Source organism: Ostrinia furnacalis, unplaced genomic scaffold (assembly GCF_004193835.3).
Source record: "Ostrinia furnacalis isolate ACB-3 unplaced genomic scaffold, ASM419383v2 OfSCF2617, whole genome shotgun sequence".
Lineage (NCBI taxonomy): Eukaryota > Metazoa > Arthropoda > Insecta > Lepidoptera > Crambidae > Ostrinia > Ostrinia furnacalis.
Window position 1 is genome coordinate 363,603 of NW_021132856.1, and position 26,573 is coordinate 390,175.

General features: G+C 38.2%; 1 protein-coding gene across 1 annotated transcript in view; it reads right to left on the reverse strand.

The window, feature by feature from the left end:
* Positions 1-25,763, reverse strand: part of da (transcription factor daughterless) — a 66,869-nt gene extending 41,106 nt beyond the window's left edge. Inside the window, exon 1 of the mRNA XM_028309153.1 lies at positions 25,617-25,763. The gene's annotated coding sequence lies outside the window, so the exon portion shown is untranslated. The remainder of the gene's footprint in view (positions 1-25,616) is intronic.
* Between the last annotated feature and the right edge of the window lie 810 nt (positions 25,764-26,573).

Sequence of the window (26,573 nt, forward strand, 5' to 3'; positions counted from 1 at the left end):
GGACTTCGGTCCCGAAATTATTTGACAATCATTTTAGCAACGCTAAAAGCCTTTGAAAATGATCAGAGATCGGCATCTTTTCCCAAAAGACAATGATTTTTAATTTACCGACCGCATCCTAATCTCGCATTAAACCGCAAAACCATTATTCCTTTGGCTCAAAGGCCGACAAACGAGACCACCCCAGACACCATAAACAATACGTCAAATAAAAAAAATATGGGACATTTCTACCATACACCGATGGGAAAGAGTTAACCCTACTTCCGAGGCAGGTAGTTATTATGCAGCTTGCTACCGCGAATGTGAAATTGATTTGTCATATCTGACAGATGTCAGAGTTTGACATGTCAAGTGACGTCGACAAAGACGCAGCGCACAAAAGAACCTGCACAATGGTCAATGATTTTGTGCATGTGCAATGTGACAAAGTGACACACATTATTATAATGTAGATGCATTATAATTCCAATTCTGGTATTGGAATTTGGAATAGAATATAATTTATGTAAATATTTGAAAAGTGGTGTAAATCATTACGTCTGAAAACCAATACATACCTACTTACAACAGTATCGTTTTAGAAGAAGAAATTTTTAGAAGTTTTAGATAGAAATACAATTTTAGATAGAATAAATAATGCAATTCGCGATTCGTGCGGTCACTTTTCTTTCTATAGATATTTACGAATCCATCTATCGAAATGCATAATAATTATGAAACAGGGCACTTTTAAATTTTTTCGATGACCAAAAATGTATATCGCGTTTATCAAAATAAACATTTAAGTAGAGATACGAATTTACATTAAAGCAACTGAATAAACAGTTCCTTCAAAAATGTCTGTAACACAATTTTTTCACCTACAAAACATTATAAATTTTATAAATCATCACACTCCGAGTCATCGCGAAGCTTTCACGGGATACAGAATCAAAAATTTCAATTTAAATTTGCAAAAACTTTAAAGGGACCGTACAAAAAATGGTCGTACGCGCATTGTGTAAGTCTAAGTTATAAAGATCTATTATTGTCAAATCGACTCGCGCGCAGGTAAGAGCATACCGGCAGTGCGGAATGCTCGCATGATGAACAGATGTTTTTGGACTTGAAAAACAACTTTGGTGGACCGATTAGTACGATATTTATAGATGAATTTTTAATACGAGGTGTTTGACATTGGATGGATGTAAAATATGATAAAGAGTAATCGCTAAATTGACATACTTAAAGACTTAAAAAGAAATCTATAATACTACAGCTTGTATTTTGTGTTAGAAAAATATCATTTTGATGAATTTATTCGGTCCTTAATACAAAGTTTTTCAAAAACTTTGGAATCGGAATTTCATGTTTGTGAAAACTCCTTAACCCTTAACCAGGCTCAAAAAAAGTAATTGGTTTTCAACTGTATCATCTTCACAGCATAAAGTTCAAATTGATGTACTTTCTATGGCCACCAGAGCCTGGTTAAGGGTTAATTTTCAGAGATCGCATTAGACAACGAAAGTGGAGTACTAATTTAATTAGTCTACACAAATAAAGATAATTTTGATTTTGAAAGTTTCAAACAGTCTGTCTAAAAACCTAATAACATTTTTGTACTCATTTACATTAAAACTACTATGGTTAAAATGGTGAAGCCTCCTAACCGTATCCTTCATTCGATACAAAAACTGACTAGCTCGATTCGGGCTTTTCTTGCGAACGCGACGCGATCGCCCGGTGACCAAATGACATCATTTCGTCGAACTCTGACTACGGCTTCCCTCACACCTTGGGGGCGTATTGTGTTACTGACTGAAGTCATTGCACGATCTGGGGGTCATTCATGTCCTTGACACTTAGCCTGGGTTGCACCACCATGTTTTTTAACGTCGGGAAATGCTTTGCGGAAATGGTCGATATGGACGGCCAGTGGGTTATGTGGGACTCTCCCCGCCTGTCTACTAAAGGCGGGGCCTACCTTTTTTTTTTTTTTTTTTTNTGACGATCAGGCCGAAGGTGGAAGCGAGCTTCACCCGGAATCCTCAACCACGGAGGAACTGGCTATCTTACCTCTTACTGCCGGAACACAATAATGCTGTGAACATTGTTGTTATGGCGACAGACTTAGGTAAGATGGTGGTAGCTAGCCAGGCGGACTTAGAACAAGCCCTACCACCAACCAAACCGAACAGAAAAATCTGCCCCCACTGGGAATCGAACCCGGGACCTCTGCGTCTGAAAGCAGGTGGTCTTACCACTAGACCACAGAGGCGGTTAAAACCCGACAGTGTCCACCGGAGCCCAAAGAAACGGAGCCGCGAGTTATTGTCCTAGCTCGAACATTAGTCCGCAGCTCCGTCTCCGGCTAGAAGTTCGCTCACGAGCGCGTCTCTCCGGCTTCGAGGGAACCATTCTCCACCATAGTTAAACCATAACAAACGTCGAAAGTCTGTCAAACTCCATACAACAACACTGGTTATTAGTCACATTTAAAGTAAAGTGGTGCAACTCAACCCCCGGTGCTGAAGTCCCCACAGACAAAATCAAACATCGGTTGATTTTTAAGCATGCTCATTAACTCTACTAGCAATGTAGTGACACGCGTGCTACTAATGGGCACTTGCTCAATAAAAGTATGCTTTTGTGCTTAATACTGAGCACGTCTGTCCTTTATGCTCAAAAGGACTAAATAGTAAAATGCCTAATTCTCAAAAGGACTAACTCGCAAAAACACAAATTCCCGACTAATCATCAAAACACTAAGTCCCGCTTGCCAAATGATCATCCCACCAGTCATTTCGTTGAGCCAGCTTCACACCGTCTCTCGCCCGCTCCGGGCGTCGAATCCCACACCGCGGTGGTCGCCACCGGCGTGGCGAAACCCGACACCGGCGATCAGCTGATTGAACTCGCTGAGTGGGTATCGGTGGTGTTTTATAAACACTGCTTTTTATATTGCAGACTACTTGTATAAAGTTTTATATACAGCACATAGGCTAGGCACAGTGGCCTCTTATTTAGTTACAATAAATCGATTATGCACCGAAAATGTATGGTCTGACTGATGTGATCAATCTTAGGGGGCGTCCATTAATTACGTATGACTTTTAGGGGGGGAGGGGGTCCAGAAAAACCTCACTTAATCTCATGTGGGGGAGAGGGGGGTGTCGAAAAATATCACGTATTTTTTTCCACAACAGACAGAGTAAATCCTCAGTCTGCATTTGTGAACACAGGCCCAGTTTTTAGATCCGCAGTTTGCTACCAATGCTTAAATATTAACAATATGTAAACTAACAGTTAAAAATTCTACTAAAAGTTATTTTTTTTACGCAGGTCGGGTTTTTTTATAAAATCTAATATTTTCGAAGCATGGATTATCTCATTTACATTGCAAATAGGCAAATTTTCGAAAATCTCACGTGAACTTAGGGGGTGGGGGAGGGGATCTGGCAAAATCTCATGAAATCTCACCAAGGGGGGTGGGGGGGAGGTTAAAAATAGCCAAAATTGTCTGATTTTCCCCCTTAAACTAAAACTTGATAAAATCGATTCCAAGTCAAAAAGGTCACAAACACGTCTTTGTTACAAATTGGAATAAGGATGTGTTGTCAACTTTTATAGTTACGGTCCAAGCTTGGTGGTGCACTCCAGCCCTAAAATATTGCATTTGTAATGTTTCTTCTCAGTACTGGCCCGCATTACTGTCTCGAGGCAGAGGTGGGGTTAAATTACTCAAATTGGGACGAGTAAAGGAGCTTTTTGAAAGCTTAATTGTACGTTGAAAGTTAAAAAATACTTTCATTACGCAAGCTTATTAATGGTAATTTTACTTGGCACTAAAGAAAAGCATATTAATATTGAGAAATATTTGTCTAAATGTTACAAATGCGAAAGTCTATCCCTCTGTAATGCTCTATGTTATTGTCAAGATATAGAGTTCTAGAAGAAGAAAGTAAACTACCATAATATTATATGTATGTCGAAAACGAATCGTAATAACCTAAATATGCCCAGTGAGTCGTGTTTTGACCCGTAAAACAGGTTCTGGACAACGTGCGAATTTGTGAACAGAAACGCAACGTGAAAAAAAAGAAGAGAAGGTAACTGTAACATTCCTTTCGTGAACTTACCTTAGGTTGCTCTATCCTTTATCATAGGTATTCTGTGCAACTAAGCCAAAAGTATGATATCACAAAAACAACGGCGCACGAAATTAAAAAGACTCCACAGTTTTTCGGTCGTTTGGTGTAGTGGTTCAGAACGGACTACTATGCCGAGAGGTCCCGGATTCGATTCCCGGCCGGGCATAATTTGAAATGATGAATTTTAATTTCAGTGACGGGTCTGGGTGTTTTCTATGTATAATATGTAATTATGTACCTATGTATTTACATAAAAAAAAGTATTTAAGTATGTTTATATCCGTTGTCTAGTACTCATAGTACAAGCTTTGCTTAGTTTGGGGCTATCTGCGCAGTGTAAAATGTCCAAGGATATTTATTTATATTTTATATTTATATTTAATAGTTCTCACAAGATCGCCAATCTATATATATAAAAATGAAACCCGTTTCGCGTTGTCACGGCATCACGTGTGAACGGCTGAACCGATTTCGATAATTCTTTTTTTTTAATGTTTGTGGAAGTCCAAGGATGGTTCTTACGGAAAAAAATATTAAGAAAATCTCTACGCTAAGGCGGTACGAAGTTCGCCGGGTCAGCTATTTACTATAAAGTACCAACACGCTGTTTACATTAGCAGCTAGCACATGTTCGGCGAGCGACGACCCCGCGCGAGCCTCGGCCTTCGGGCCATCTGCCGGCACACGTGGGACACACTTGACAGGTGCCTCCAGAGACACACTCCACAGCCACAGAATGTCGATCTATGCCACCTGTGCATGTGAGATTGGAGTTCACTCAGTGGTCCGACGACCTCAAGAAGAGCCCTCAACAACTTGCACAGGTGGCTGAGATTAGGGTGACTAATGCTGCGTTTCCACCAGGGATGAGTGAGGATGCGCAGCGAGGGATACCTCACCTCGGATACCACTAGGCATCTTCGCACATCTCTGGTAGAAATGCAACCTAAAGCGACCTCAAAAGTTAGCTGGCTGGGACACTTGACAGGTACCTCCAGAGACACAAGCCACTACAAAACTCTAGTCATTCATTGAACTTCAATCCTGTGATTGTGTCATCACCTGTGCAAGTGTGTGGAATGTCATGGGACTGGGACACTTGACAGGTGCCTCCAGAGACACAAGCCACGGCTAGTGGCTGAGATTGGAGTTCAATCAGTGGTCCGACGATCTCAAGAAGAAAGAAGAGCCCACAATCAATTGCACAGGTGGCAGAGATTGGAGTGACTAAGGCTGCGTAGCGAGGGATACCTCGCCTCGGTAAATGAAGCGATTCTATTGGTTCTTTACAAACACATCCATCTTTGGTAGAAACGCAGCCTAAAGCGACCTCAAAAATTAGCTGGCTGGGACACTTGACAGGTGCGTACGTGCTATAACCACTTGCACATGTGGCAGAGATTGGAGTTTATTAGACGAAGAATCAAAGACCATAAGATAATAGCTACATCTGCCGGCACACGTGGGACAGACTTGACAGGTGCCTCCAGAGACACAAGCCACTACAAAACTAGTGATTCGTTGAACTTCAATCCTGTGATTGTGTTATCACCTGTGCAAGTGTGTGGAGAGGAAGAATCAACGATATTAATAAGATGGATAAAGACGTCGCGTGCCATCTGCTGTAGAGACACATGGGACTGGGACACTTGACAGGTGCCTCCAGAGACACAATCCACGGCTACAGCCACTTGCACGGGTGGCTGAGATTGGAGTTTATTAGACGAAGAATTAAAGACCATAAGATAATAGCTACATCTGCTGCAGCGACATATGAAACTTGGACACTTGAGAGGTGCCTGCAGAGACGCAATAAACTAAAAAAAATAATAATCACAGCCACATGTGCAAATTTGTGGAGACGAAGTATCAACGATTTCAAGAAGATAGATATAAAGCTACGAAGGCGTCGCTTGCCATCTCCCGGCGCTGACAGGGGCTTCCACATCTACAAGCTACGGCCACGGGTGGCTGAGATTGATTGTTCATTAGACGATGAACCGACGACTTCAAGGAGTGCCCATGAAGTTCAGTAGACGGTGGACCGATGACCTCAAGAAAAGCCCACAGCCTCAGCCACAGCTACTTTCACTGATAGCTGTGATTGGAGTTCGTTAGATGGTGGACTGATGACCCCGTCGGGAGCCGTGGGACTGGCCCTGTCAAGGCCTTCAGAGACACAATCCACTACAAAACTTTAGTAATTCGTTGAACCTAGCTGATATTGTACGTTTTAAAATCAAATTAAAATGTGTAATCTGTGCATTTACTTCATGTAGCCACATTCTGAATACACAACCCGAATAAGCGCATTCTTTTGGAGTCATTTTAGAAAACGGCCAAATATCCAGGTCAAAACAATCGACGCGCGCGCACCGGGCGCAATGGGCGCGCGAGTATCGAATGATTCGGAATATCGAATCGAATGAATGCATCGATATACTTGGGTAATTATCGACTTCTCGATTTGAAGAGCGCAGATAGTAAAACATAATTATAATGAAAACAATGTCTATTAAATAATTAACACTAAACAAATGAATGTAGAGTATTGTAGAGCTTTGACAATGTAGAGAGACGCTTTAAATAATGCAGTAGTTTACTCAGCAAAAAGTCAGAAAATAATGTGTTATAATTATTAGTAATAATGAGAAAATATCATAAATATAATGAAACAGAAGACCGATTACTATACCAGTAATATAAAACAAAAGAAACACAGAACCTCGTCGTGTAGTTGGGTATAAAGAGGACAATCATAGGACTGGATGATATGACATCGAAATAAGAAGCAAATAAAGTGCAAATAAATATCATCTTCACCCTGAATTTACTTTCACTATAAAATTACATTAAATGTATGATAGATTACAGCGTCTCGAGCGGATACTTTCAAGAACTAAAATTTTCATAGATTTGAGACTACATACGTTCAATGCAAACTCGCATTAAGCACATAGCACTAATCCCCGTACCTATTCCCAATAACCACCCACACCAACCGTATTTATCACAGCTCCTTCCCTCTCCCCGCCCCCTCTGGGAATCGAACGGTGAACCGGTCCCGCGCATCTGTTGCGGCAGGTGACGGCGCGCGCGCAACACGTAAGCGGGTATTGGGAATCTGTGTGGATGAGGATTGGGTGAAACGATGAAACATACATGATTTTACTATTATTGGAATGTGAAAGTTTGTGAGGATGTTTGTTAGCACCTCATGTAAAAAATACTGAACGAATAATGGGGGCGTTTGGCAGAAAATAACGATAGCTAGCTCTAGTAAGAAAAATGGCATCCTTTTAGCGGCAAGTGCTGTCACTGTCAAAAAAAAATATGGGAAAACGTTACTTTTGAAGTTTAGCAAACGTGTCCTCGCAAACATGCTAAAGTTCGCCATTTTGCTAAAATTTTCTGCCAAACGCAGCAAATAATAATTAATGACAAACTAAATGTATGTCGGCCGAAGCCGCGGGCAAAAACAAATATTTTAAACGTGAAAATTTGTCAGGGTGGATGGATTTTTGTTACAGTTTCACGACGACTTAACGAATGGACCGATTTAGATAAAATTTGGTATGTATTATAAAAGGGTTTGAGACACACGGAAAAACGTAGGATAGTTTATATTTTTTTAAACAACGCGGTTTTGCACGAAGGACAAACGCGCGTAGACAGACAAAATTTTACGTAGACAAAAGCTACTTTTGAATATAATAAAGCATTACAAACTCTAATAATTATGTCAATTGTTATTAACTTAATTTACAATACATTGAACTCTGAAACTATATTTTATAAAATGTACGGAACCTCTACACGAGAGTACAACTCGATCTTGCTCCGTTGTTTTTCTTTATTTATCGTAATTAAACGTACGATTGTTACGCTCGTGTTCTGATGACGAACGTTTTAATACGTTTTTGTGTTCTGTGTTTTTGCTTGGACAATGAAATTATTGTCAACTATCTTATTATGATGACCACTTTTAAATTCTTTTATACGAACAAAGGTAAGAATACGTTTCTTAAATTATTTACAGGCATGTCTTGGCCCTTCTTTTATTTTATAAGCGAATAGCCAATAGAATAAAATACAATCTTAAGTTGCAGAAATTGGGTAAAAAAGCAAGAGTTTTAATTAGTCCGTCAGTTAGCTTATCAAAAACTACTCGACACGTATTTTTCTCTTTTTAAAACTAATGAAAATGTAAAGAGATAAAGCGTGCTAAAGAAAAGGCCCGTGACGTCGGTAAGTGCGTAAAAGTGCAGCACTTTGTGACGTCGCGCGGAACTTCAACGCACTATACGTGTCTAAAACTTTTTATATTAAAATTGACGGAAAAAATTTTTTTTTAAGAAACTAGACAGCTTTCACTTCAATTTACTCATAATCTTCAATTTTCTAGTCATTAAATCTTGGGTCTCTCGGTCACGAAAATGCAAGAAATGCGTCCATTACATTTGGTACTGATGGGCCAAAGGGTTAATTGAGGCCTTAGGTGTTAGTAGAGACTGCTCTTTAAACGGAAACATATTCAATATTGCAAGGATATTGAACCCTCAATACAGAGCGCAACTTTCAAATTTAATAAAAAAAACTAAATAAAAAAAATAAAAAAACTTTCAAATGTGATAATGTGTACTTCCAGCCATCAAATAAGCCTCAAAGAATTATTTTTATTTTGTCATAATATCCATTTATTTCCTTTCTCCCTTGCACATACTAACATACCTTGTCTATAAAATACTGCCAAATAAGGTCATAAATAAACCAGACCACCAGCCGAGACGTTCTAGAAACAACTGCCAACTACGTTAACATATTTTAATTACTATTAACTACTAATCGCTATTAAGATGCGTTTGCGCATTCACGCCATTCCTGCGTCAGTGTATCGAATGACATTACGATTACGAATGATTGTTATGTCATTCTTCTAAGTATAACCACAGAATAATAATAAGTACTACGTACAGAAGTTTTACTTCGCGAAGGTATTTAAAAAAATGTATGCTTAATGTCATTAACAATATGGTGTAATTTAGCTTGTCTCAAGAGTCAAGCACCATTTTGTTGACAAATGTCAGTGATCGGCACTGCGCCGAAGCTATAGGGCTGACTTCGGTAAAATGATGTGACGTGAGGTCTTGTCGAATAGTATCCTGATTTAGCATGAATTATCAAGAATAATATTAACTACTTATTATTAACCTCTCAGTGTCTTGAGGCAACTTAAAAAAATACATTTTGTGTTTTTATTATTATTTAGGCAGTTAAATACTGCACAGTATTTAGTACACCATTTTCTTTATTTTCTTCCATCATCATACACAAGAATACGCGTGCGTGAGTCAATTTTCGCTCGTATGTGAGGCCTTGTCGAATAGTATCCTGTAGGTGGGCCTTCGTGCGTGTTTTGTTTTCGATGTAAACTCGCGGAGATGAACAGGCCTGGTATAACTGAAGTAGAGTCAGGCTTTATGATCCTTGTCACTCAAAGGGTGGATGACAGAGATGGACATACATATAGCTTGAGTTTGATCCTTATTTCTTGACTAAGTACAAAATGGTAATAATAATGTATGTATAATGTATTTTTTTATAAAAGACAGTGCGATTTTCGTGACTTCATTTGCGTGAAATTCGAAACACTCCTATTTTATCCTATATCCCAAATTAGATGTTAAAATAAATTGTATACCAAATTATAAATCCCGAAGCAGTGGCAGAGGGTTTAAGTGATACTGTGACGTGTAAAAGCGCTTTTTAAGCTTATAGCAGAAAAACTCGACTTTTATTGCTTTGGCTCTAGCAGAAGATTTAAGCACAATGGATTTTGATGGTGAAAGAAAGGTGGATTTAACCTATTGTTTTTCTTGAATGATACACCACAATCAAGCCTCTTGGGAACTCCAAAAGTGTCCAGTGTCCACCAAGAGGGCATTGTCCCTACAATGCGATAATAATTCCGTACCACACAACATCGTCAACTTAATGACGCGCCCAACGGTCAGTATCTCAGCACACAAACAAGGAACTAGTGATTTGCGTTGTTTAGATTCTAGTGTGAACTTACAGAGAATATAAGACCGAAAGCCTTCATCACAAAGGAACCGGAAGTGTCAAGCCTCAATCCCATAACTTATTATCCCCCCTTATTAATAAAAGGTTATTACCTAGTTTGAACACAGTTTTAAAGTTACGTTTAGTATAATGTATTCTGAGACTGAAAGAAAAAGTTGCCCTAAGAAGCTGACAAAGGTGACACGTTTTATGCCACTTTTTCTCAGCACGGTGATAGCGCCTGCTATACTTGGGTCGTATAACAATGCCCTAAAACAATTTCAATTCGACCTATTGACAAAATCTCGATAAAACGACTAGAGACCCGCACCTCTCCATCCAAATAACACCATTACCATTGAAGAAGTATCGATATAAAGACTCGAGCTTCCAAGAAACATCACTACTCAGGTCAGTTTCAAATAACGCGTAGTTAGAATACAAGCGCAGACTGCTTGTCGCGGGTGACGTAGCGGATGCCATCGATACTACAGCTACAACTATAGTGACTAGCTATACTATGCACTGACATAGTATAGCTGTATACTTGATTAGTTGTTAAAGTGACACGAGAACATGGCAAGGTATTTCATGCCTGGGAGTCTCCATAACTGTACCTACTGGAAGAAAGATGCCCTAAGAAGCTGAGAAAGGTGACCGAGTTTCTTACGCCACTTCTCAACACCAGCCCATATATTGACCTGAAGTTGTGGAGGTAGAGCCAGATATACGTAAGCTTAGGGTCAGATAAATATTAGGGGCTTGTTTTAAGCCACATATTAATAAGGAATTTGAATTTCACCAATGGACAAAGACTCGATAAAAAGACTAAAGACTCGCGCTCCTTCCAAGTAGGAGTACCATACTAACATCACTGCCGCCCGTATTCACAAACGATATTTTTGCTTAAGTGAAGCAGAAAATCGAACGCACAGCGTTGAATAGAGCTCTGTGATTGGTTCATGTGTCACCCTGTGCCTCCACGCACACTGTGAGACCTCATAGTAATGTTTGTGAATACGGGTGTATGAGTATCAAATAACGCGTCGTTAGAATAAAACGCAGACTGCTTGTCGCGGGTGACGTAGCGGATGCCATCGACACACTATAGCTAGTAGCTACAACTATAGTTTTACTATGCACCAACATAGTAGACATAGTATAGCTGTATACTTGATTAGTTGTTAAAGTGGCACGAGGAAGCATGAGCGAGGCATGATAATGAGCACGTTATACTAAAACTAGTTTACGACAGAGTTTGGATTGAAATCTCATCGTGATTTGACCATTTCATCTTCTCAAATACGTTGAGATTTTTCAATCGTCAGAATCTCAAATACCTACGTTGAGATTTTTCGTCAGAATGGTTTTGATTGAAGAATAAAATTGTTTTGACATACATATTTCTAACACAGAAAAACATTAGTCCCTGTTTCAAAAACTGAGATAAAAACTATCTGTACCTTTCATCGAAATCGGTACAGTGGTTTAGGGGTGAAAACGTAACAAACAAACAGAGTTACTTTCGCATTTATAATATTAATTAGGGAAGTAGAGATTGTAATATTATAAAAGGATTTTAACCCCTACTCAAATACAGCAGAATTTTTATGGAAAACTTTATAAGCAATTTTTCTATTGACCACACTATGGTGTTTTCCCCTGCGTATACTTTTATTAATTCAAACACTAATTCTTTCCACACCCCATCATTTTAAATATTGAATTAACCACACAACCCATAATGATATGTTGAAATATGTTATTAATTTAAATTATTTACAGTGTACCGAAACAGCCTAATAAAATACAGTACACATTATTTAACCATTTGAATATTTTATGCTGGACGGATTTACACGAAACGATAAAGTTAAAAATACTTGATTTAAACCAAGATTAGGGTTTTTTAAATTAAATTAAAAGGGTTTAACCCTATACTTGGCAAAGACGGTTTTGGTTAATATTTGTGATTTACACTATAAATATTGGATTTAGGACGAGTAAAAATCATGTAAAAAATACGAAAAAAAATCTAAGGTATGTAGTTTTGGAAATATAGTATGTATCTTTAAGTGCACATTGCCAGCTTTGTAGTAAACTAAAAAATGGTTTAATTGTTAGTAAAAATTAGTTATTTAAATGAAAATTACTACAAAACCTTAAGCTATTCCTTATTTGAGAAATAAAAAATAAGTATATTTAAAAAAAAACTGAAAACAAAGTAAAAATCCCACTTCAAAGTCTGTAACGCCTTGCAAGTATAGCTGCATTTGGATGTATGAGAACCACTCCATCAGCGTCGTTGGAGTACCTCCTGAACCTCACACCCTTCTTACCATCCAGGAGAAGCAAATGCAGATAGGACACATAGGAATCCTGCAAGAGCATTAAAAAAATACGAGGGGTATTGATGCCAACTGGTACCGAACTGTGTTCATGTCTTCGATTGAAGATAATTTGATACCCAACTTACAGTGGAAACGCAAGATAGCGGAAAGGGATCTCTGGAACTCTCTGGGAAACTATGCAGCAGTCGAACTGGCTGAAATTCTTCAATCACCAGCTTTATAACCAGAAGCATGCAGCAGCCTGCATAGGCTGCTCGCTTTTTGGGGGTGATCTGGGTTGTTTGGAGTAGGAAGATAACCACCCAAGAGAATCAGGAGGCTAAGTGCGGCTTCTAATTCATCAGCTGAAGTGTCACCGCCACTAACTTTCGATCTGGTTCCAGATTTTGGAACCAGAACCAGCATTTTGCGCGCCTGATTTTGTTGCTGCAGCACAAAGTTGTCCAAAAAACAACATTCATTATTACATGAATTAAAACTCACATCGGCATATAATTTACAGCTTTAAATATTACTAACTAATAACATGATCCCTTTTTTATGCGATAAAATCTATGAAAAAAATCATAAAATAAAGTCGACGAGAACCTGGCAATGTGTCTTTAAAGATACATTTAAAATTGAAAGTAAATTATTACGTATCTGACAGTGTGCATTTAGAGATACATTCGGACAATCCGCATAGTACAAGAATAATTATACAAGTTTTGGGATGAAAAAACAGCACTATCATCAAGAAACCTTTATTTACTATCCATTTACTACAAATAATCACCAATATTCTTTAAAAATAACACCGAAAATAATTAAAATTATTAGCCGGTGCGTAGACGCCTGTCAATGGTCTGACATTTTGTATATTACTGATAAATCTGTGCAGCCTGTAGCGATTCTATACTGTGTAACATAATCTGTAGTATTTGGGCTAATGTTATATTAAAAAAACAATTAAAAATAGTTTTTGGTTTCTCGCCCATATTTTTGTTTTGGTCAACGTATCTTTAAATGCACAATGCCAAGAAAAGGGTTAAATTAAAAACTTAACCTTTTTCTGGCGCAGTCGGGTAAAATAAAAGCTTATAAAGATGAGAAAAGAATTCTACCTGTTCTTGTTTCCCACATACTTAATTCTTCTTAGGGTGGATTCGACCAAACAAGAGTAAATTATTAATCTCAGAATAAATCGTCAGTTTTGACATATTTCCCATACTGAAACTGTTAATGTGTCAGTTATACCAGGAGTTATTCTCGGATAAAAGTTTGGTCAAATCGAGCCTTAATTAAGTATGTAGTTATTTTGTTGCTAATCGCAAGGTCCGGGACTTGACAAAAAGAAAGTTACAATCACACTAATATTATAAAGGCTACAGTTTGTGAGTGTGTATGTTTGTAACTTCTTCACGTCTAAACGGCTGGAGCGATTTTAATAAAATTCGGTATGGAGTTAGCTGACACCCTGGATTAAAACATAGGCTAGTAATAGATAAACATACTCATGTATCCCAAGTGTAACAAAGTCTCTTTTAAACCCAGTTTACAACTAAATAAGTCTGCCCTTTAAACACTAGTCCTCAAGACCAATCGTCCCTTCCAAACCCAGAACCTAACACTTTCTAATATCTGTTACTCTAACCAAGGAGAACCGGTAACGTTGGCTTTTGTCACGCCAATCGCAACTCTATTGTGAAGTGATAAGGGTTAATAGTGTTCTTGCGTGGACTTATCAAATGATTTTCGCTTATCGTAGAGTAGTGTAATATATTTTGTTAACGCGCGTTGGTGGTTAAATTTGAATTTGATTGGGCAAAAATGTTAGTTGACTTGCAAGTACAACAACAACACATTCGCTTTTGGGCAAATAGCAAACTATTAACTAGCCAGCTTATTAATATTTATCTACTACATTAAATGCAACAGTGAGAGACAACTATCTGAAACTTCACTGAGATAACAGGCCATATATCTAAATATTTATTACTCAAAGGTGACTGACTGACTGACTAATATAGTGATCTATCAACGCACAGCCCAAACCACTGGACGGATCGGGCTGAAATTTGGCATGCAAGTAGATGTTATGACGTAGGCATCTGCTAAGAAAGGATTTTACGAAACTCCACACCTAAGGGAGTAAAACGGGATCCACGCGTACGAAATCTGAAAGCATTGGTTTATTTTATAGTCACGAAGCATTTTTCAAACATTTCAACCATAAGGGGAGAAAAAAAATGAAAATTGGAATCACAACTTCTATAAGGCCCGGTTTTCAGCAAGGCAGAGCGGATAGGAGATTTGCAAATAATGAAATCTGATTGGTTATTCAAAACACTTCTTAATACTGTATGACATGATGAAATTCATCTGTGTGACAAAAAGTTCATATCAGATAGGCAGAAACAAAAAAAGCACAGAATACCACGAAATCCACGCACAAAAATCTATTTGCAATCAACAAACAAACTTGCATAACCTTCATTTTTAAACTAACATCAGCCCTACCTGCAATATCAACCCTCCAATGCGAAGGGTGTAATTTGGATCAAAACATCAACCGTAATAACACGCTGTGACACTGACGTGTCCTGTGTGACGTGGCAGTTTGAATTCTTAAACTGTTTACGTGGGGTGGGAACGGGTTTCTAGATTTAAATAGGTTTAAAGAAAGATACGTGTTATTCAAAATTCATAATTCAAACTACTATAATAAATGGAAAAGTAACTCTGTCTATCTATTGCCTTTTCACGCTTAAACCAACAAACTTGATTTTGATGGAATAAGGTTATTCTATACCCGTCTGGCCAGCGTGAGGAGTGTAGGTAGGTCAAATCCTCCATTTGCGTCTGGTAAATTAGAGAGGGTTTTTGTGCTCCTGCAGTGGAGTGGAGACTCAATGACCTGATGATGAAGGTATAGAGGTAGTTTGAGACCCAGGCCTAGACCGCATTCCACTTAACATCAGGTGCGATTGTGGTCAAATACCTGCCTTGTTATGCATAAAAAAACAAAAAAAAACAAAAAGGCAAAAACATAGACACCGCGCAACTCTTTGTGAGTAATAATGGACCACAGTTTACGGGCAAGAGCTAGTAAGTAATAAATAAATGAAACTACTATGAAAGACATATAATAAAACCTTAGATATGTTATCAATTACATTTTGATTTGCCATTGGTGGGAATCAAACCCGCGTCCCTTCACAAACCACATTATTTTTCCGATGCTTTTCTTTGAGAACAGACAATAATGATACCAGAGTCGCCTTACTCTTCATATTTGCCGACACGCAAGCTTGGGGTTGCACTTTCGCACCGTCGAGTGTCGGGTTCGATTCCCGCACGTAACACAACACCATTCGGGTCCCAAGACGACGCTTCCGTCGTCACATCCGGCGGGGTTGACACAGATTGTGAACAGGACGAAAAGACTGGTTTGACAGACGTAGTGTACGTCCACCTACCCGATGGACTGACGACCTCATGAAGATAGATTTTTGCAATTCTAATCTGCTGAGAGTTGACACAGATTAATGGTGTGACAAACACACTGTGATGAACAGGACAAAAGGTGGAGACTGGTTTGAGTAGACGTAGTGTGCGACATCCACCTGCCCAATGGACTGGCGACCTCAAGAAGATAAATGACAGTTATTGACATTTTTGCAAATATAATCCGCCGGGGGTTGACACAGATTAAACTGTGTGACGAACAGGACAAAAGGTGGAGTATATTGGTATGAGTGGACGTAGTGTAGGACGACCACCTGCCCGATGGATAGACGACCTCAAGAAGATAGGTTGCAGTTATTGAGATATTTGCAATTATAATGCTAATTTCTGAAACTTATCTGTAGCGCTCACCAAAGAAAGGTTTTCACTGTTCACTGAAAACCAGCCTCCTGGCAAGGCTTACCCTTCGCCACGGTTCAAGCTAAGTATACATCATTATGGTTCCATTAACTGTGTATTGAAACACAAAATATTACACTCGGGCTCAAATTAAACAATATTTTAACTTCCACATATTATTTTTCAAGTGAATCATGTGTAAGATTCTTACACGTAGACTTCTTTACAAAACAACACAATAACAAACCTATTTCCATGTTAATCCCATTCCCATTTGTAATTAACACCTGATTTCGCGATTAATTAATCATTAACCGATTAGCACCATTAGAATGGGCTACAGACGAGAGAATACGTCTTTAGAAAGGTATTCCATAAACCCGATCTCCTACGCATCGCATTCATACATACAAATCATCTAAATATACAATACTAGCTTTCCGCCCGCGGCTTCGCGCGCGTGGACCCCTGAACCCTATGTTTTTCCAAAATAAAATTTAGCCTATGTTACTCGTGGATAATGTAGCTTTCGAATGGTGAAAGAATTTTTAAATCGGCCCAGTACTTTTTGAGCCTATTCATTACAAACATACAAAAATAGGTACAAATCTTTCCTCTTTATAATATTAGTATAGATAGTATAGACAAAAGGAGAAACTGACTGACTGACATATCAACGCACAGCCTAAACGGCTAAACGTAGGCACATGAAATTTGGAAGGGACGTAGCTTAGGTACCGTAGAAGTGCACTAAGATAGGAATTCCCGAAATTCCCACGGGAACGGGAATTAACGGGAAAATCCTTTTGTATGAAAAATCTAAACCGCTTAAGTTAGACGCTTGAAATTTGGCATGCACGTACCTTAGTAAACTTAAAGCTTAGTTACAACAGGATATTGTAAAATTCCCACGGGAACGGGAGTTAGCGGGAAAAAACATTTGTATGAAAAAATCTAAACCACGTAAGATAGATGAAGGGGGTAAAACGGGATCCGCGCGTACGAAGTCGCGGGCGGATGCTAGTTTGTGGTATACAAACAAGGAAATAAGACTAAAGAAAATAAACCAAAAGTGATCTAGGTCACGCTGATGGATATGCAAATGTTAGTTTCATTAACAATCTTAGCTGCCCACGCACCGCATTCGCGTACAACACAATCCATGTATTTGTTGCAGTCAAACAGCAAAATATCTAAATGATCAAAATAATATGAAAGTGCAAGAAAAAACAAGTATGGCTTTGAAAGCTGTAAACAACTTTTTTGTATCTAAAATCAATGACAGAGCAAAAGCTGAAATAATTAAAGAAGGAACATAGAAAATAAATTAATCCGGCTCGAAGGACCAATTAACCGGACTGGGGAGCCAATAGTGGACCGCCGCAAAGCACTTGAGGGGATAAAAAGTCACAAAAAGGTAGTAAGAATTTTCGACGCTATAGCTTTAGCATTGTATTTGGACAACTTGCTAAGTGTCCAATTCAACAAATTCCCGCGACATACCTCGCTCGGATTATGTAGACGGATCGTCACCAGAGTCGTGCCGTTTGAATATTAAACGAGTCAGCACGATCCAACGACAAGCAGCGTTCAATTAAACAAATTACATTTGATTTGTTTTCTTTGAAGACGCTGGCTGCTTTTAGATATTCGGTTTATTTATAAAGTAAGGCCAGATTTGTAAGGGAAAAGAAATGTCTGTTTTACAATTAAGAAATGACTTTCTGATCTCATAGAAAATGATGGATACCTTTCTGGGGTTAATCTTCGGATAAAGGATGAAATATTATTAGGTTCAACTGGCGTTCAACTTCTTTAATATATTGTATCTACTGAAGTAATATAAACATTTTTTTTAGAAAATCACGTTGTCAAACACGCGTCCGTGTCATCCTAAAATGCGTGCCACAATATGGCGATAACCTTTTATCGATTTTGCCCGACAAGCCCATACATTATTTGTCGTCTAAAACCATCGACAAGATTTTATCATATCGCACATTACCCCGGCTAGACACGCCTCGCGCGTCATTACCCAAACCGCCACGACACGCGTCGCGCGTCACCAGCCGTTGCCTCCTTCGCCTTATTTCGCTCAGTCCCGCGACACGCCCGTGTGAATGGGCGACATAGACGGGCCGTCGCCGCAGACGCGCGACTTGAATATTTATAACTGCTTACCAATGATTTATAAGTCAAAGGCAATAGATTGAGGCCCGACCGGGGTCTGCGGGGTTACTCCGAAAAACGTTATTCGACTCGAATGTTGCCATCTCTCTCATGCAAAGCGAAATGCCGGTATGAGCGATGGTGATAGAGAGACCCGAAATCACGTAAACAGTGGAGTAGCTTGTTGAATCTGGTAAGTCTTAATAGAGTGTGATATTCACGAGGTCTCTAGGTTCAGGCTAGTCCAGAAGAAAATGAGAGAAGTCCCAAATCAATCAATAGCGAATGGGCACCTTCTGCTATAGCGGAGGTGTTTGTTTAAAAAGCGCTATAACACGTCAGGTCAAACCGCATACGATATGGCTGAAGACTTAAACTGGGTTTTACCATCTTACTTTAGACTAACAAAAGTAAGAAATCTGTCAAACCTCATACAAAAACACCGGTTATCGTTACAGTTACGGTCAAAGTTAAGTGTTGCAACTCAGCCTTACAATCAAAACATATTTCTTTTATTTTTTGCTATAAGCTGGTCCTTTTAATCTATAATATAAAAATGAATCGCAAAATGTGTTGGTAAGCGCATAACTCAACAACGCCTGGACCAATTTTACCAAGTCTTTTTTTAAAATGTTTGTTGAAGTCCAAGGATGGTTTTTACAGCGAGAAAAGTTTGAATAATTTCCGGGTAAACCCTAAAAAACTCGAAACTTCACCCCTAAGGGTAAAACGGGGTCCACGCGTACGAAGTCGCGGGCGGCCGCTAGTTAGCAATATAAATACACCACTACCAATTACATAAAACATATAAACACAAATTAAAATTCCTAGAAAACAAACAATAAAACTGCAACAAAGGGAATAATTGATAAATACTTTATAACGTTACCGCTTATTACGGTAAACAATCCGTCTACCCTGCAATCAGTGCGGGCAATTAAGCTATCGGTGCACCCTGCGTTTAGCTCGTACGTTACCGTGTGCAATGCAGCTATGGTGTAATAAGGCTGTTTGAATTTGAATCAATTATCAAAGAGACAAGGCAACATATTCCCCAATTGGGCCCTTATTATGCACGTATTCCCACCTCTCTTTTCAAATACTGCTATGGAGCCAGGATCTACAGTTTGGGCTCCGATCGGGAAGATTGGCGATGGAGAAGAAAATTTCTTGAATTGAGGCCGTTCATCAAGAGGGAAGATGACCGGTCCAATGTTTAGCCTTGCAAGTACCAGCGAATCGAGACTCAATAGAAATCAATTGTTACCGCGGTCTCATGCGAACACTTTGGGTTCTACGTGATAGAAGAACTAATATGATGCAGCTCGTGACAGTGCAACAGAGTACAACAAACAGCCGCAACAGTGACTCGTCGTGGTCGTCAATGACAAATGATATTTTATGTCCAGCAATGGACGTCTGAGAGAAGACGAATGAAACAAATACACAGCGAAAGATCCAGAGGTAGGTACAGTAGACCAGGAAAAACTAAATTATGGACAATACAAAAAAGATTATACAGTCACCGACACTAATATTACTAATCAAAACAATGACATAATTAGTGCTGAAAGTACAAGGGTATCAAACTAGCAATAGCAGCGATTATTGTATAAATAAAGTATAATAAAATATGCAAGTAGGGAAGAGTGCTCTTCATAAAAAAATATTTCGAATTCATTTGAATAACGACTTGGAAAAATAGATGTGATAATTATTTTTGATTCTCAAAATTGTACCTAAGCGATTCGATCGACTGCGTTATCTTTCACATAATTTAATTACTATTATTGGACCAGAAGAATCTTATCTAGATCTATATATTTTTATTCAGTGTTAAAGATAAAAAAAAACTATCTTCAATCGTCATCGCACCCATAAAATCGCACTATAATCGATACTTCAACTAATCGATCTAGAATCGCCATCCCTATTCGCAAGACCCATTAACAATTCATGGGGGCAGAAAGGTAGAGACTGACGTGGCTTCTCAGGGCTCTCATTAAATTAATAGCTAAATAAAAACTATTGATGATATGCACAAGCGCGGGGAAACTGCCAGCTGTCAGTGTTATTAAAGAAATTATAATTTACCGGAATGCAATAATAAGCGATGGAATGTCGAAGGCCGTAGTGAATTCATAGGAAAATATTTAACCTCTCCTATGCTTTGTCTCACAGATCTGTGCAACCTCCGTCAACTGCTATGTCTCAGATCTAAGACAAGACTACTTTGTCATTTTGAAACATCATTTGAAAACCGTAGCAGTTGGGGGGTGCAGTTTTGCGCGGCTCAATAGCACGTCAAAGGTTAAACGATCAGTGATGAACCCAACCCTCCCCAACTCGTCTGGCCAGCGTGGGGACTTGGGGAGTGTATGCCAAATCCTCCAAGAGAAGAAGCGGGTCATGCTCCTGCAGTAGAGTTTTTTTTATTTATTTTTTATCCACAACGAGGAAGCTCTTGGCCTGTATCTCACCTGATGGTAAGTGACGATCAGGCCGAAGGTGGAAGCGAGCTTCGCCCGGAATCCTCAACCACGGAGGAACTGGCTATCTTACCTCTAACTGCCGGAACACAACAATGCTGTTAACATTGTTGTTATGGCGACAGACTTAGGTAAGATGGTGGTAGCTAGCCAGGCGGACTTAGAACAAGCCCTACCACTAACCAAACTGAACAGAAAAATCTGCCCCTACTGGGAATCCAACCCTGGAGCTTTGGGTCTGAAGCAGATGGTCTTACTGCTAGACCACCTACTTCAGGCAAAGGCAGTTTATCTGGTGGAAGCCAAGAGTCGCCATGTTGACTTCCAATGCTTCAAGAGCAAGTCCGTCACGAATCTCGCTGAGGCCACCGCTGACCCGGCCATCGAGCTGGATAACAGGTGAGTTGACGGGAATATTCCCACCAAACATTCTTTTCTTTTTTTCCTTTTTATCCACAACGAGGAAGCTCTTGGCCTGTATCTCACCTGATGGTAAGTGACGATCAGGCCGAAGGTGGAAGCGAGCTTCACCCGGAATCCTCAACCGCGGAGGAACTGGCTATCTCACCTCTAACTGCCGGAACACAACAATGCTGTTAACATTGTTGTTATGGCGACAGACTTAGGTAAAAAAAGAGGAGTCTAAAAGACCTAATGATGTGGACAGAGAATAAACTCACGCTGTATCAGATCTGGCTGTGGTAATAGCCGAAGATGACACACGGTGACACGGATGTACAGTCGCGGAATGAAAAGGTTCGTCACCTTAATGTCGGTTTTCGCTTGCACTAGGTAAGTTACTGTAAGAGTCAAACCTGCCAACATAACCGTGCAAGAAACTGACAGTGCTGCTAACATTTAAATAAATATGACGTTTGCTAACGAATAAGGTTTTGCTTGTTTATTTTTCTATCCCATCAGTGCAATGCTACAAAATGTAGTTTCTTTTATTTAATAGATGATGGCAGGTTGAACCAACAAGAAGGTTTTAGTTTATCGATCATAATAATCTTCTTGACAAGTTAAATCGTCAAACAACTTTGATCTGAATAATTTTGAACTTTACTGACGAACAGTTAAAGATTATTTTCTCTAACTCGAGATTATTCTGTAACATAATTTCAAAAGGTAATATGTGCTCGCGATTCGTTGAAGGAATCAATTTGAAAACTGACGAACCTTTTCATTCCGTGACTGTACATATAATACTTATAGATAACAGAAAAGATAAAATGGTTTATTTTTGGGAATTAATAATTCAGGCGGTTGCAAATGCATTATTGGCGCGTGACGTCACAGATTAGATCATTGCGTATATCTATGTAAAAATTGCATTTATACTGGTCATAAAAGCAAGTGTCTGAAAGGGGCCTCTATTCCTTGCACAAACTATTTGTTATTTAGTTTAAGAACACGCAAGCCTTGAAGTATAAGAAGATTTAAACGCCCTATCTTAGATACACAAAATTTAGACAAATATACTATCTCAAAATATCACTCAAACAAAATACAAAAGCAAAAACTCAGAAATAGCAATCTTAGGAGTACAATGTACATAGCTATAGTTAGTTAATTTATCATCCGTTTCCCTGATTGCTTCCAATCAAACCCCCGAACAGGCTTCAAATACGAGTATGTATAGTGCCTATCGAAAGGGACACTTTAGATTCAAATTAACCAATTTGCCCCACTTACAAATTCCGAAAGAAAATTCGTACGACCTTTATTACAAATTCTTTTAAAGTTCCAAATTGTTTGATCAACAAATTACTTGGGAACACTTATAAAAGTCGAACGTTTAGCTGTAATCTAAAATTAGAAGCTCTTTCTTGGGAAGCGTCGTAAAAAGTTTATACCCATTTTATTTGTTTAGATACACTCCGCTACATTGATATACAAGAATTCATCTCGAACCCGGAAGATTTCCAATCATGAATCATCTTATTTGCATCGCTAAATAACATATTTTATTCTGTATTTTTTGCTGTGTTACGTTTTCAATCGAGTAATAAAATAACATAGTGAGTAAATCTAATTGATTAAGAAAAATCTATAATTTTATTAATCACCTTATTAATTATACAAAATAGTCTCAAAACTAACCAGTATTTCATTGACATTTCGATAGTTACTTTTTCGATTACCTTTAGTTTTATTGCAGACAAGTCAACAACCAACAATTTCACAAATATTCCTCCAAAGTAATATGTTATCATTGCATTTTCTTTGATGATCGACCTTGAAAATTCGCTTTTGTTCTCTGAAATACTCAGAGTGCTGAAGAATCAAACGCTTTTCACGGAACATTGTTTGTGCTAAACCAGTTCCAAGTCAATTGCAAAGGAATAGAAATGGTCTATAAATAGTGCCTTGCAGGAGACCTATGATAGTTAATACACGCTAACAAGCCAAGAAAATTCGTAGTTTAAATTGGAGGCTTCGGAAAACGCATGATTATAGTTAATTACACCTTCGGGCGATTGAATATTCTCTATAGGTGTAATTAAATTGCCATGTTAGTGACCCAGATGCGGTGACGTGGTGCATTCAAATATGTATGAATTCGGCTCGTTGGAAATTCTATTGGTGACAGTGACAACTTGTCATTATGTTGTTAGCACCTCCTTTACGTTCTTGTAATCTTTTATTATTTAAATACGACATGATCAATTGATTGCATTATTTGTAGGTATTTAACAGTTAAATAGTAGACAGGTTTTCTTTGTTTAGATTGTTAATTATTTGCCTGTGAATAATTAATTGTATTCTTATGGCTCTTTTTACAATTTAATAGTTTTTAGCACCACAATATTTTCAATAAGATTTCACCATCTTTTGAATAAGACATTTCGGACAAGAAAACAGGCCGTGCGTTTGCAAGACCGCACACTAACCGTTGTTATTGACATTTTTATTGCAAAGCAGTTATTGCAATTTTCCGAGTGCAGTCCTGCAAACGGGCCACTGAATGATGTACGACTCAAAACGTCTCATTTGAAAGATTCCTGTAATTATAACGCAGAATGTATAATACTTGATAAGTGTTGAGAAAGTACAAGACGAGAGATTCAGATTATAAAAAACATGCCCAAGAAAATTTCAATAAAGTTGAAAGTTATGATGAATACATCAAACCTGACAACGAAATGGGTCATCGCCGAGGCATGTAGCATCTCTGGATATTATCATAATACGGATGACATCATAATTAAAACAATATAGTTAATGGGGCCGATAAAAAGTTATGCAAGAGCTAAGCTATTGTTTGACCATGATGGTTTTGATAACAATGATAGTGATGCTGAATTTATCTCCAGTGTTATGGAGAAGGTGGTAATGCAAGGTGACTGTCTGGGACAAAAGAATAGCCGGTGATCTCGGTCGTTGAGACAGGCATATGTCCAGCAGTGGACTAACGTGGATTGCGTTTCTAGACAAAGCAGCATGAGCCACAGCTATTTCGAAGAACCAACGCTCCAGCGTTTTTGTACTAGAACTAGAAGCAATTTTGAAATTAAACTGTCACAAAATTTCTTTGTCAAGAATGGGGTCTGATTATGTCTTTTTAAATATAGATCAGAATGAAATAGATAAAGAGCACTTGATTCTGCTTATCACACAAGCGGTATAAATGATTCAATATAATTAGCTGTAATATTTTTCTCCACAAGAATTTTTTAGCCTTATTTTCAGGATTCTTTAGTTCTAAGGAGTAAAAAAGAATATTGTAGAGCAATTTCACGAGAATCGAATCGTTTTAGAGAGACGTAACTTTTGTCTAGACATTGAAAAGTAATGAAAATAATTCGTAACCTGATAACAATAAAGTAATCAGAAATAAGTAATGTATCATATCTGTATCAGAATAATCCAATAAACATCCGATTTGATATGAAATGTGTTACATTTAGAAAGTGAACTTGAATATTTAAATCAAAATGTCGGCACGAAAAAGTCACGTTCCACTCATTTGAAATTGAAAAAAGGGTAAATACTCCCGAATTCGGAAGTTTCTATTTTCGGTTCTAAAAAATCATTGTTTTTTTATTACATTTTTTGAGCCGATTTAAAAATCATTTTCGATCAATTCCAACCTTTCGATGTTTGAAAACGAAGCAATTGACAATTTGAGCTATTTTTAAAACAAGATGCGCGACCACTTAAGTGGCTGAAGGTAATAAATAACGACGATTTAGTGCACAGTTAGATGTTATTTATTTAACGTCTCGTCTATTGCTTCTAGTAATTTTATCTTTATTCGATTCTGCAATATCGAATTCATTTTTAAAACGGTATATTTTAAACAGATATTTGTCGACAATGGACTATGTAGAGTCGTCTATATTTCGGAATTTATCCAAACAAAGTGGTGTGAATCATATTTCACATTCAAACTCTTTTAAATATTTCTTTACCATTTTTCCAGTTTAAAAAATTCGACCAAAAACAAAACACTGCAAAGTTCGAATTTCGAACTTTTGAACGACGCGCGGTCCTCGGTCGGTTATAAACAAAGAGAGAGACAACACATGGACACAGATACCCTCATTTCTTTCAAAACTCACATCCACAGTCACTTTTGTATATGAAATTTGTTTATCACAAACACTGCACTGTTTTCGTGGTGCACGTAAAGTTAGTTACATCACAAGTTGGTCGACGAACGCGCGGGCGGGCGCGTTCCGTCGCGGCGAGGGCACTACTGTCGCCGGAGCGGCAATGGCGGCGCGCGAACGGGCGGTGTTGCCATACGTGGGTTACACATTACCCGACTGACAAAGTTTTGCAACTGAAGTAAATGTAAAAAGTTTCGAATTCCTGATAGAAATTGACGAATTTTCAACGTAAATAAAAATAATTACAGGTGTAATAATAAAAGTAATGTAACTGTTTGTTTCTGTCCCAAATAAAGAGAAAAAAGAATAGAATTGTGGTGCATATTTGGTGAGAGAGAAGAAAATTAGTTCTCTATCTTATTGGTAAAATTAATTATTGAATAACGTAACTTCATGAATAGTACATTATTTACACTATACTAAAAACATACGCTGTTGATGAAATGGTTTGAAGCGATATTTCAAAATGTTTACAATAATACCAAAGCATTTTTACGAGTATATTGACGGATTAGTTGTTATCGACACAAGGTTATCCCCAGATGGGTCACCTGAACAGGTGTTATTGCTATCAGTCAAAAGGTATAACTTTTGAAAATCAAACATTATCACTATGATACAGACTGAAAGCAATGACGAACTTTCTGATAAAAAGATACATCGTGACATTGTGATTATGATAGTGTTGTTGCCAATTACGCAGGTGGCGATAATAGTTAATGATTATCTGTAACATAATGTTTATTCGACTTTATAACTACACCTTTAAAAATATCACTGTTATCTAATATTATCATCTTTATCACTTCAGCTTATCTTTATTTTGCTACTACATATAAGAAAAAGCTACATTACATTACAAAGGATAAAATACAATTTTCGCACTTTTTCACCGAGTAGAACTTT